Source organism: Amphibalanus amphitrite, unplaced genomic scaffold, assembly GCF_019059575.1.
Source record: "Amphibalanus amphitrite isolate SeventyFive unplaced genomic scaffold, NRLGWU_Aamphi_draft 000043F_arrow, whole genome shotgun sequence".
Classification (NCBI taxonomy): domain Eukaryota; kingdom Metazoa; phylum Arthropoda; class Thecostraca; order Balanomorpha; family Balanidae; genus Amphibalanus; species Amphibalanus amphitrite.
The window spans coordinates 584927-598797 of NW_024881539.1; the positions used below are offsets into that span (position 1 = coordinate 584927).

The window sequence follows — 13871 nt, forward strand, 5'->3', positions numbered from 1 at the left end:
TGAGATATGGAAGCGTCAGCCTGCACGTGCGCACGCGCCAAATGGGTCCCACCTGACTTGTGCACGGCACCCTACTAGCCGATCCCTAACGGTGTGCCAAGTTTCATCACAATCGGCCCGGCCGTTCTCGAGATCTGGAAGCGTCACCCTGCACGTGTGCACGTGCAATAGCACCCCAACCGTGACACATGGAAATGCATTGCCCGGTGGGTGTCTACATCCATGCCAAGTCTCAGTGCAATCGGCAAAGTAACTACAGAGTTATTAGACTTGTAACCGAACTGACACCTCTTCGTTTTGCACGTGGCACGTGCATTAGGGGTCACCCATACGCATCGAGAACAGCACACTACGTGTAAGAAAGGAAGAAGCTATCCCACACAAAAGACCGCGAGTGAATTGGTCAAGTAGTTGTGGAGATAGAAGCTTTGCAAGGCGCCCCCAAGGCGGCCTACTGCTAATATTTAGCAATAATCAGTGTCGCATCCGCACACGGGAGGTATCCCCGTCACCTGTTCGTATATTCTAATGTGGTTGGGTTCAAGTCACAGTCGAGCCCTGCTTTTTTACAACTTTTCTTAATAACGGCACATCGTGCAGTGACGTTCTATACATTGTTGGAAAGAGCATCGAAAGTTGTATATTTTATTAACTTTTCACCCATGTATATTACTAACGATAAAAGTTATAGAGGAATAAAGACGCTCCCATTGACTTTCCATGTTAAAAATTTTAAATTTCAAATTAACTTTAAAAGAAAAAATGAGTTTTGCCACCTTAACGAAGCATACCAGCAAGTACTATGCTCTTTCCTCTACAAGATATAAGAGTTTGGGCGAAATCTATCTCTAAAATTTTGTACAAAGATCGAATGAAAATGTCTCTGCAAAGTCTCGAAATCGCCGTCCATTGGCTTAACATGGGACACAGCAAGATTCCAACTTTGACCTCGAGCAAAGACACGTTACGAACTTCTGAGGGGTATACGGCGCACACTGGCGTGTACCGGAACGTGTTTGCCATAAAATGCTGGGAAGAAAACCACCCCTTTCTTGGCTCGTTTTTCCGCCATTCCCGATGGCGCAAAAAGTGTCCAAAACCCCGTTGACTTAACATGGGGAAAATGGAATCGCACGTGCCACGTGCCACGAGGTTTTAAGCGAGTAGCGACCGGTGCCATAAGGTAGATCGCCTCCGGGAGCCCATACACTGAACTTTTTACGAAGATTGTACATTTCGTCTAGGCCCCGCTCAAGTTGCCCCAATCTCAGGCCAACCATGCAAAACATAGCCCGGTGAACGACTGCTCCGGTTGTTTTTCAATAGAAAAACACAATTCTAACGAATAGTGTTTGTCTTTTCAAACAACCTGCGGTTACCAGCATCTGCGATGCTGGGCTCCGCATCGCGGGACCGCAGGTTGTTTGAGCAAGCACCTTTGTAAACGCAGCAAAAACGCCCGCCGCCAAACGAGAGGATGAGCCTTGCACGTGCAGACCGGAGTCGGTGTGCTATCTTGAAGCGACCCCTACACGTGCGCACGTGCAGCTGCACCCCAACCGTGGCACATGAAAATACCGTCCGTTAAACGTAAACACTGACGCATTAAGACCCTATTCGCCGGTCTATAGCGGTGTGCCAAATTTGAGTGCAATCGACCCGGCCGTTTTCGAGATCTGGAAGCGACACCCTGCACCTGCGCACGTGCAGCCTAGGTCCCAATTGACTTGTGCACGGCACTCTATTCGCCGGTTTATAGCGATGTACCAAATTTAATCGCATTCAGCCCAGCCGTTTCCAAGATCTGGAAACGACCCTTACACGTGCGCACGTGCAGATGCACCCCAACCGTGGCACATGAAAATACATACTTACTGACTTGTGCACGGCACCCTATTAACCAGTCTCTAGTGGTGTGCCAAATCTAAGCACAATCGGCCCAGCCGTTCTCGAGATCTGGAAGCGTCAGCCTGCACGTGCGCACGTGCAAAATGAATCCCATCTGACTTGTGCACGGCACCCTACTCGCCGATCCCTAACGGTGTGCCAACTTTGATCACAATCGGCCCAGCCGTTCTCGAGATCTGGAAGCGTCACCCTGCACGTGTGCACGTGCAATAGCACCCCAACCGTGAAACATGGAAATGCATTGCCGGATACGTGCCAACATCCATGCCAAGTACCAGCGCAATCGGCAAACTAACTACAGAGTTATTAGATTTGTTACTGAACTGACTTCTCCTCGTTTTGCACGTGGCACGTGCATTAGGGGTCACCCATACGCATCGAGAACAGCACACTACGTGTGAGAAAGGAAGAAGCTATCCCACACAAAAGACCGCGAGTGAATCGGTCCAATGGTTGCAGAGATATAAGGTTTGTAAAGGCGCCCCCACAGACGGCCTACTGCTAATATTTAGCAATAATCAGTGTCACATCCGCACACGGGAGGTATCCCCGTCACCTGTTCGTATCCTCTAATGTGGTTGGGTTCAAGTCACAGTCGAGCCCTGCTTTTTTACAGCTTTTCTTAGAAACGGCACATCGTGCAGTGACGTTCTATACATTGTTGGAAAGAGCATCGAAAGTTGTATATTTTATTAACTTTTCACTTTGATATATCTGCAACGTAAAAAGTTATTAAGCAACAAAGACGCTCCCATTGACTTTCCATGTTAAAAATTTTAATTTTCAAATGAACTTTATAAGAAAAAATGAGTTTTGCCAGCTTAACGAAGCATAATTGCATGTACTATGCTCTTTCCTCTACAAGATATAAGAGTTTGGACGAAATCTATCTCTAAAATTTTGTACAAAGATCGAATGAAAATGTCTCTGCAAAGTCTCGACATCGCCGTCCATTGACTTAACATGGGACACAGCAAAATTCCAACTTTGACCTCGTGCAAAGACACGTTCCGAGATTCTGAGAGGTATACAGCGCACACTGGCGTGTACCCAAACGTGTTTGCCATAAAATGCTGGGAAGAAAACCACCTCTTCCTTGGCTCGTTTTCCCGCCATTCGCGATCGCGCAAAAAGTGTCCAAACCCCCGTTGACTTAACATGGGAAAAATGGAATCGCACGTGCCACGCGCAAAAGACTTCTTAGCGAGTACCGACCGGTGCCATCAGGTAGATCGCCTGCGGGAGCCCATACCCTGGAATTTTTACGAAGATTGAGCGATTCGTTTAGGCCCCTACCAAGTTGCCCCAATTCGCTGCCAGACTTGCAAAACATAGCCCGGAGAACGACCGCTCCGGTTGTTTTTCAATAGAAAAACACAATTCTAACGAATAGTGTTTGTCTTTTCAAACAACCTGCGGTTACCAAAAGAATAATAGCCTAAACAAATATTGAAATAACTGAAAGCTCATAATACCCGCTCAGCACTGCTAACGCTGACCATTTTCTTCGAACATTAAATGCTTAGCTTACCATACCATAACATCTGAAGATAATGAACTTGAACCTCGAAAAGCGAGTTGTCCAGTTTTAGTCTCAGTTTGTGCGGTATTGGGATACATTCATTATCAGTGAATCAAATAAAAAATGTCCGGGGCATCACGCTGTGATTATATGAACCAGTTAATATGTACAAAATCTAGTTATTGGCCAAACATAACGGCCACTACGGACCGTAGGTTGACGCCCCCGAAATTTAGCGAAATGAAGTATAGGTTCAAGCAGTTTAAATAATGCTGGTGCGTGGAGTTGAATAGTGATGTAAATGTGGCCACAGTCTACAAACACGATAACAAATATCGATTGCGCTTCTCTCAACCAGAGCCATGCTCGTTCTTGCTCATGAAACAGTGCATCCTCATAAAATGAAAGGTCTGAACGAATGCATTCAGGTTCCTACCTCTGAATCACCTTATATTGAGATCCGTTTCTTAAGGAACACAAACGCGGCCCATCAATTTGTCAGTACTAAGGCAACAGCGTCTGACAAGTGACAACGCATCAAATGGACAACTTCTGACACTAGCTACCAATACGGTAACGGCAATAAAATTGCATTGCAAAATGCAAATAAAATTGCACGATTTCCAAGCGCAGCTTCAAACCAAGTGCGACCAGCTGGCAGCTAGTGTCATTTTCACAACCAAGAGCGACCAGTTAGTGTCTCGAGACACATTCCAACTGCATAGGTACCGCAGTAACCCATTAGGGGCGAAAGGAAACACGTGACTTGTGTACGACCCGCGTTCTGTCAGCGTACGACGCATAAAGCAAACTGCTCAAACAACTGTGATCCCGAACAACACAACACACAGCTCCGAAACGAATGGTTTACAAAAGTCTACGACTGACGACATCGAAACAGTACTTTCATCGGGACTAGTCACATGACTCGCTCAACCCAGCTGGGTTATGGGTACTAATTGCGCTTCAAATTGACCTCTAGCAGCCATTTACTTACGCTAGTTTGATGCATAAAACTGTACATTGAAACTCAAGCGGCAGCACACAGGTCTCCATCAAGGTGGTTATATACAACAGAGCACCTCGCTAAAACGAGCGCGAGCCGCACTGTCCCACTGACAGTTAACACTGAGCCGCGAGTCGTGACAGTCGCACTGCGTCACATGCACGCAGATGTCGCACTCACGGCACCGTTGCTGGCACTGCGCTGCGGGTGGAGACGCGCGGTGCAGTAGCTCCACGGTGCGCGGCTCACCGGAGGGATTACCAGTCTCCGACCGGACAGTCCAGGCGGGAAATGCGGTGTCTTCAATCATGACCGCCGTCCCCGTCTCCGCGGAGTGCCGCACGGCGGCGACGCGGCGGCGTCGGATCTTGAGCTGGTGGACACTGGACTCCTGCCAGAGCTACCAGCTTCAGCCCTTCAGCATACTGTCATCAGCAAACTCCAGCAGAGCTCCAATGCAACTGGGAAAATAAAATTTATGCTGTTAAGCTAAATCATGCAAAACATTTCCTTGCACAGGATTCTCTTGCGCAGTTCAGCAAAATCTTCTGTGATATCCATGGCAGTGACAAGAGGACTTGAAGTTGATGCCATTGTAAAAAATATAGGTTCATTGGTTCTCATTTACCCACATCGAGCCTCTATAGGTACCATTCATTTCTATATCATGAAGAATGTTAACTACACAATATTTATGCAATAGACTGACATGAAATATGTAGGAATGGCAAGAGAGATGGGTAAATAAGCCAAATAGGTTGCAGGATTTATTGGCACCAAACAGGTCAGAAAGTAGAAGTTCAAACAATCTTACAAACTACACCAGAGAAAGTCTTTGAATTAGGTACAAAATTATGCCACAGAAATAAAAACAATGCAGTTTTGTAGAGCATTTCCCAAAAGATAATTGTGATTCAGCCTTGCTCCCATTCTGAGATTGAATAAATACAAATTATGAGGTGAAAGTCACTAAAAAACAGTTTTTTTAGAAAACAGCTTCAATCCATGTTTGCCTGCTTTCAAACTGAAGGCAACATCTCATAGCTTTGACAGCATGAAATTTCATTATTGAGGTTACAAATTACAATTTCCATAATCTTGTCACAAACAGTGCACTTTAATATGGATAGCTAAAACCAAATCAGCCAACCTTGTATCTTTATCTGGTGAAACTCAAGAAACCAATAAAGCAAACAATTTCTGAGCAAAACATTTAGGTATTTGACAAGCTCAAGCACCAGCCACTGGAGCGGTATGATGGGGTCTCGTAACTTGAACGTTTAGTCTGTAAAAGCATGCCTGACTTAATTGCTTTGAGGCATCACAAAGACCTCCTATTCTTTTTTAACATAGACTTAAACTATCATTACCATGTTATGATGATGAGGTGGCTGGTTTCGGGCGCATGAAAAGTAGTAGCCCTTCTTTCATTCTATTTCCTTGTTTTCACATGCTGCACAAAATGTTTTCTCTTCCACGTTACTTCTGTCATTATAAAAAATAATAGGTATCATAATTGCTTCACTTCTTCTTTGTATTTCAAGTATTGCTGCTGCAAATCATCACATCTCCCGTTAGTAAACCATTGCCCTATGGCCGCTAAAGTAAATAAGTGGAATGCGCCAGAAATTGTCAAAATCGCGCCAAAATAGCAAACTAAGATGAGAAAAAATAACCGCACCCGAAATTTTTGGGGGAATATTTGTTTCTGGTCCCTAAAAAGCTGTTTCTGGCACCTAATTGCTGATCAGCCCCAAAATGCTTATTCGACCCTAATATCTGAATCTGGCACCTAATTGCTTCCACACAGCCTAAAGTTGCCAGATCGTCTAGTTGAACTCCGTATTTGCTGTTTGCTGATTCAGCACCAAAACCAAAACATCCAGCACCTATTTTATTCCACGTTTGCCTACCTGATACGCGCAATCTTCCTGATTTTATGTATCCTAACAAGCATGAACGTTGCATTCGGTGATGTCAAGTGCCATTTTCGCCAGTGGAGATAATGATAAATGCCATTTCTAGCCAAAAGAGAATGACTAGCCAGCTATGGTGCAGCATAGCAAGACGCTCCTATACCAGCCCGCTATGTAGAGATTATTGCACCCTCAGCCATTTTAACGTGAAAAGTTTGGATCCGTCACTTCCAGCCAGGCTCTCAGGTCATAAACTGGAGTAAAGCAAAATGTCAACTCTGAACAGCATAGGTGTAGCAACGTATCTCTTTGGTGAAGGATACCTTTCACCAAAGTTTTAGATTGGTGAAGGATCCTTCACCAATCTTGAGCAATGCAGGTGAGGGTCTTCACCAATGCTAGAACGACTGGGTTCAACAAAAAGGCTATTGCTAAAACGGCAACAGGTACCCAATTACCCCATCCTATCAGTTATGAAGTGTTATTCCCACCTTCTTCACAATTCACGCCATTTAATAAACCAGTATAACGCCTTTTGGGGCGACTAACGGAGCGAGCGAGAGGGTGAGCTTTGCACGTGCGAAATTTCGACGGGGTACCTCCAGCTGACTTGTGCACGGCACCCTACTAACCGGTCTCTAGCGATGTGCCAAATTTGAGCACAATCGGCCCAGTCGTTCAGCGTTCTCGAGATCTGGAAGCGGCACCCTGCACGTGCGCACGTGCAAAATGGGTCCCAACTGACTTTTGCACGGCACCCTACTAACCGGTCCCTAACTGTTTACCAAATTTGAGCGCCATCGGTCCAGCCATAGTCGAGATCTGGAATCGACCCCTGCACGTGCGCACGTGCAGCAGCACCCCAACTCTGGCACATGGATATGCATTGCCTAGTGGGTGCCTACCTACATGCCAACTTTCAGCGCAATCGGCCAAGTAGTTACCGAGATATTGCAACAATTACAAAAGTGACACCTCTTCGTTTTGCACGTGGCACGTGCATAAGGGGTCACCCACATGCATCGGGAATAGTCCAATACTTGGTAGAAGGAATGAAGCTACCGTACAAAAATTACCGCGTGTAAATCGGTCAAGTGGTTGCTGAGATATAAGCGTCGCAGAACCGTGACCGCGGCCGGCTGGCCGACCGGTCGGCCGGCCGCTCATACTCAGAAATTTCCGTCAAAGGGACCCTCCCACCTTCAAAAAAGTTAATGAATTGGCATGAAAGTGATGTCGCTCGGTTCAGAAAGAGCAAAAACGAATATCTACCAAATTTCATCGAAAAATATTCACCGGTTTTCAAGATATTAGACTTTTACTTTTGTTTACTTTTTGGGATCTCCGCTGTTCCTAGCGACTTTATTTGAAAGTGCGGCATTTGTTGTGCGCAAAGCAGCATATACCACCGCGTGCTACAAAACGTTTTAGTCAAACATTTAACGGACGTTCGAAAGCCTGATGACGTCATCAGATTCCCGTAATGGTTAAGAGATAGGGACCACGCTGGTCCCACCCTGCAAGTAAAGGGAAGAAATTTCTTGAACACCATAAAGCTGCGGGGGTTGCGACCAGGATAAATGGTGGTTTCTGAGCCTGGCCGCAAACTTGGCTATCTCAACTCAAAACTAATGTTAAGGTGGGAGGGTCCCTTTAATCTCAGTAAATGCCGTGAATATCAAAATATATTGGCTTGTGCTTGTTTTTACTCGTGGGAAAGTTGTAAGACTTTGGTCACGAAAAAAGAGCAGTGGAGCATACCTTTAGGTTCCAAAGGTATGCTTGGATAGTGGATACCTTTGGTAGGTATCCAAAGGCATGCTTGGATACCTAAAAATTCAATTTTAGGCATGTACTGAAAAGTTGGCGTTAATAAGATGATAATGGCGTGAGACATTTGCGAGAAAAAAACAGGAGTTGACGAAATTCCCCCCCTCCCCCCTCCACTGCGGTAAGGTCCTACCGTCCTGCACCTTCTCCGAAGGTTCAGGTGACTTCTCCGAGGGTTCAGGTGACATCCTTCACCAATATTTTTGGCGCTCCTACACCCATGCTGAACAGACATGCCACGCAACCGGCCCTCTTTTCAATATTACCTATTAGCTTTCTGCAATCATCGTCTGACTCCATCTCGATCAAACGCAGCATCCGGTTTCTACAGGGGCGTTTGACTGACCGGCCACACAATAACCAAAAACAAAATCAAAGCTTCATGCACACATAAGGGGGATGTTCGGCTTATTTCCTCACCAGGTGGCAGCACTGCCTTCTTTGGACACAGAAACCGTGGCGGCGAATGCGCCACTGTGTTTTGCACTGTGTGGAGTCCGTGCGGTGTCGGTTCGGGGGACTGAATTTCGGTGAATTTGATAGCAATTGATTTGAATTTTGCTCAGATGGGTTGTGAATTTATATTCAGCAAGTGTCACAAACATGGAAAGGCAAGTTTACAAAGGACAGGAGACTTAGAAAGGCTTCAATTGACGTAGCCGAAGAGAGGCGAGAAGCCGAAGATAGACCGACTCCAAACGGTAATTCCATCGATGTAACACGTTTCCCGACATTTTTTATGGCGAGCATAACTAAGAGTATAAAATAGTCTAACTTAACTCATAGCTGGATCTTGTATTGCCCATATGAGGTAATTTACCTGTATAAGTTTATGGGCATATCAATATAGGAAATTGACCTGCACCCTTTGAGAAAGGCATTAAAAGATGATACATGCTGCTGAGAATGATTATATAAATTCAAGATTTATTGCAAGCATTTTAGCAGTGTTCTACTTTGTCTGGTACCAAAGATATTGCAAGCAGCTAAAGGTTATGATGGAAAAAGACAAATTACTATTTTGACACCAGCAACCAGAAGGTGTATGTAATAGAACACTAAGCTACCTACTATTTATGAATTGTTACAAGTATTGATCATCCTACATGGTGTTACAGGTGCCCAGGCAATAATGTTTCTGGTGCGGAGTTGTCAGGATGGAGTCCGAGGAATCAAGGAAGGCAGAGGACCTGCGTATGAAGGAACCAGCCCTGCGGATGAAGTTCTGAGGTGCATACAGAGTGATCCCACTGAAAGACCAGGTAGGAGTTGGTGAACAGCTTGTGCACTGCAGTATATCATCCAGATGTAACTGATAGCCTTTCTTGCAAAATGTTTTTTTTTTAACTCATCACCACCGAAAGCTACTCATTATTGATATAATATATTCATTTCATCAGGTAAATTACTGTTTACTCTAAGTTTTGATTCACACTGAAGTGAACACTATTTTAGAATATTTACTCAGCTTTTTATAGCAACTAAATACGGGCAAGTTTTTTGTTGTTTTTTAAAATAAATTTTCACCTTCTAGAATATTTGTATAGGTAACTGCAATAAAAGTGCATTTCAAAATTGCAAATACTTTATGTAAAGTTCATGGGTCTTGATGAAGTCACTGTATCCAGTTCATCATATCAGATTTCAACTGTGCTTAAACTGCAATGTTTTGCTAATTGCTTCAGTATATAATGTCCTTTTATCCATGCATGCTAAACATATGTATCTCATTATGACTTGCCAAGATCTTTCCCTGTCTTATGCCATTTTTCATTTATTCACAGGTGCAATGCTGCATTGATAAGATCCAGATTCAAGAGCATGGATGCTACCAGATCCTGTGATTTGAAGTTACCAGTGTCACTGCTGCTACAAAATGACATAAGCAACACTTCCTTTGGTGAAAGTTTAGAGGAGCAAACAGTTGGTGCTCTGTGTAGTCAAGCAGTGGAGTTTTGCCACAATCATGAAGTTGATTAAGGTGTCAATTTTTGCTCTGGCTTCTGGGACACCTTGGATCTACATTGCAACCTATGCTAGTGTTCAACATTTTGTGTCATAGTAATCACTGATGCAAAGCGTGTTGCATCATACACAAATGAGAGCCAGCAAATTGTCAGATATTTTCTAGTGATAGAGAACTGCATGCCTTAAGCAATTGTTGAAGGTGATAAGTGGTGAATGGTAGGGCTCAGCCACTCAGCTCCTTCCTTCAAAAGCTATCAATCAGCTCTATAGAAGAATAGTCATAGCAATGCTTCATATGTGAATGCTACTTGACTGAACAGAACATTGTGGATTTGTTAATTAAGTACCTCTTTATTACAAGTTTGTGCCCATTACAAGCCAAGCTTAGTTAACTTAGTTTGTTGCAAGTTTTCCAGGCAGCCTTCACACTTGCGTCGCTGAATATTAAACTTTAACTGAAGACCGACGAGATATTGTCCCTTTCGCATCAGATTGTAATCAGTCAGTCGTGTTGGTAGAAGGTACAGTCTGTCTTAAAGTACCGCGCAAAGTGACGGTGGATCCATCAAGCCTGACCGAGGAAGGGCCTGCTATAATTTGAAATTCACCGAACCAATTGACCTGGGGAACGGACGAGGATGTCATGTAGAGCCACGCAGAAATCGCCGGTGATTCGTTGCACATCGTTACAGAATGAACGCATGCCGGATGAAGGGTTAAGTCAATAGTCTGTACAAACTATATACAGGGATGTGATTGACTTATCTGACAGTGATGAGCGCTAGAGGTCAACTTAAGACCGTAGGTATGCGTTCTTGTCATGGAATGTGTGCTGCAAATCGATTGTTTCATGCGTGTGAATATATGTCTGAATGTAATAAGGTTTTTAATTTCAACTGTGTAAGTTAAAATATGTGATAACATCGTATCTTTCGTACTCCGTGGCTTTTGGTGACCATTCGATCAGCTCCCTTTCCTTCCACTCAATGACGATGTAGTAGTTTGCCTTTCACACGCGTCATTGTCTTCTTATATCGAAATCAACTGTAGCTACTCATTTTAGCAAAATGATGAACCTGAAAAAGATATGAAACGCAGTTTCCGTTCGCGGCGCGTCGGCCGCCGTCGCCGCCCGCAGTGTTATCCCCGGCCCGGCCGGCGCGTTGTGTCCAAAGCATACCGTGCTGCCACCTGGCGAGACTTTTCGGAACTCTTAGCGCGAACATCCCCAGTAAGAAACGGATGAAAAAGGCACAACCAAGGCACAACTCTGCGCGGCAAACAACGGACAATGTCCCACGCAAGATCCCGCGTTTCTTCAGCGGCCTTGAACGGAATGAAAACATTACATTTCTTTTTTGGAACTATTTGATGACGTCAAAAATACAATACCCGTTTTAATGGTCAAAATCGAGACAATTACTCACAAAAATGTTTCCCTTTAAGCATTACAAATAAATACTTTTAAATATGTAAATGACATTGTTTTTTCAAACAAATCAATATTATTTGCTTACTTAAACGTCATATACAATGCTGACGCTGAGATCACTACGGGGTTGTCTTAGAGTGTAGCTGCACTGGCAACCTTTAGGCTAGACTCCAGGGGTCATTATACCAGAACAACATGATTCTACCAGCCAGTAGTTCATTTTTCTGCTAGATTGGTGCTACGCTCAGCATTTAGGTGCCAGATTCAGAAAAAAGAGTAAGGCGTACCGATGAATAGGTGCCAGAAACAGCTAATTAAGGTCATTTTCCATGATTGGTGCTGGTATCCACCAAATAGGTGCTGAGGACCAATTTTGGGGCGAGTCAGCTTTTAGGTGCCAGAAATAGCTTTTCTGGGACGCAATTAAATGGCGTCCAAATTTTTGTCCGCGATAGCAGCCCTGTCCAAACAGCTGATTTGAGAAGAACATCATCCAGCTGATGAGGTGCAACGATTAAAGCCAATGATGAAAAGAAAGATCATCAATCGTAAGATAAACACAAAATTAAATGTCAGAATGAAATTTAGGTTAATATTAACAATAATGTTGCCTTTTTATAATGCTTTATTCATTAATTCTAGGGTGCAAAGCACAACATGGAAGAAGTCGAAGATCCATTTCACAACTTTCAAGTGATGAAAAACGTTGAAATAATGTTATGATAGTTCACGCTGCCTTTCAAATTTTTAAGCATTTTAAATTGTAAATACTTTATGAAAACTAATCAATAAAAGATATATTTAGCATTTTATTCAAGCATAACTCAGCTGTGATGACCATGGAGAATGATTACAATAGCCCCGTTTACATAGGAGTTGCCAGATTCACATGCCAGCTCGATCTACTTTCAGGTGTTCGGCCTCCGCCATGTCGACAAATGCTGCGCAGCAAATACAAAATCCAGAAATGTGGTAATGGAGTTCTGGCCACCAAATAGAAAAAGCCTGCCAAGTTTATGATGCTCTTCATGTTATGTAGTTTTGATAATAAACGACGCATGGGCTTCAAATGAATTGTGTGTCATACATTTGGGCATCATATGAGTGGAATATTGCAAAGTTTTTACCCATCATTTAAGCATGAGACTAAATTGTTTCCATGAAAGCGATGAAAATAAAGCTGATTGTTGAGTTCGATGCACTCCTTGCAGCTTATATTTAGCGGATTGCATTTATTCTTATCCCGCGCCCGGCTGGGGGTCCTGGATTTCCACGCCCTGCTGGGGGGGGGGGGTGTTTGAACACCCCCCCCCTTGTAACTCGGCTCCTGGGCCACGTAGCGATACGCGGAAGGCGGCGTTCGAAAGAGCGTCAAAAATAATGACGAAATCACTTCGGTCAATTTTTTGGTCAGGTCAAAGGTCAGGTCACCAGAGGTCATTGAAGGCAAAATTTCGCCGATTTCCAGGTCGAATGTCAAAAATTTCCAAGAAGCCAACGCATAACTCGGGAACCAATAGAGCTACAGCGCCGCGGAAAAGCGCATTCGATAGCCCTATTAACGCCCTTTCTGAGTAATCCTCTCAGATTTGACCTAACGTCAACGGTTTTGCCTGCAGGGGGCAAAAACTGCAAAAATAGCCGATTTTTTCGGAAACAGTTTTTCTGCAATAACTTTTGACCCAAGCCTTGTACGAGCTTACTTTTACCGGCATCGTGTTCCTCTCGTCAAGACGCATCGAATGAACTATAACTTGACCTTGAAAGGTCAACTTGAAAATTTGACCTCAGGTCAAGGTCATGACCTGACCGGAAAGGGTCATGTTGCATATCAGTCGATCCGTATCGTCGAGCTGAACACATCTAAGGCGTTTTCATCGCTCTAGCACGCCTCTATCAAAAGTTATTCGCGAAAAACTGTTAGATATCATTCGTGACCTAAGATGACCTCAGGGCATAAGCAAGGGTCACGGACACCATTTTCATGTTCAGTGTGTCTAAACCACTTGTAATTCGGTGTTTGGGAGTGTTTATAATGTCTTTCGTCCAAAAGAGGCGCATTTCAATTTTCTCCCATTGACTTATAATGGGGAGGTCGCAAAATTGACCTGACCTTAGGTCATCGATATCAAAATTCTGAGATATACATTTTGTACATACTATTGCTCTTAGCAATCGCTGAAAGTTTCAAAGCGATCGGTCACTCGGTGTAGCTATGACAGACATTGAAACTTTTTATGAGGTGAGGTCACTTCAAGTGGCCTGGTGACCTGACCTTGAATGACCTTG

General features: G+C 44.0%; 1 long non-coding RNA gene across 1 annotated transcript; it reads left to right on the forward strand.

Moving 5' to 3' along the window:
* The first annotated feature begins 8649 nt into the window (after positions 1-8649).
* Positions 8650-11028, forward strand: LOC122377153. The gene is made up of 3 exons (XR_006255808.1): positions 8650-8883; positions 9301-9444; positions 9967-11028. It is a non-coding gene; the product is annotated as an uncharacterized LOC122377153 (long non-coding RNA).
* Positions 11029-13871: the final 2843 nt, after the last annotated feature.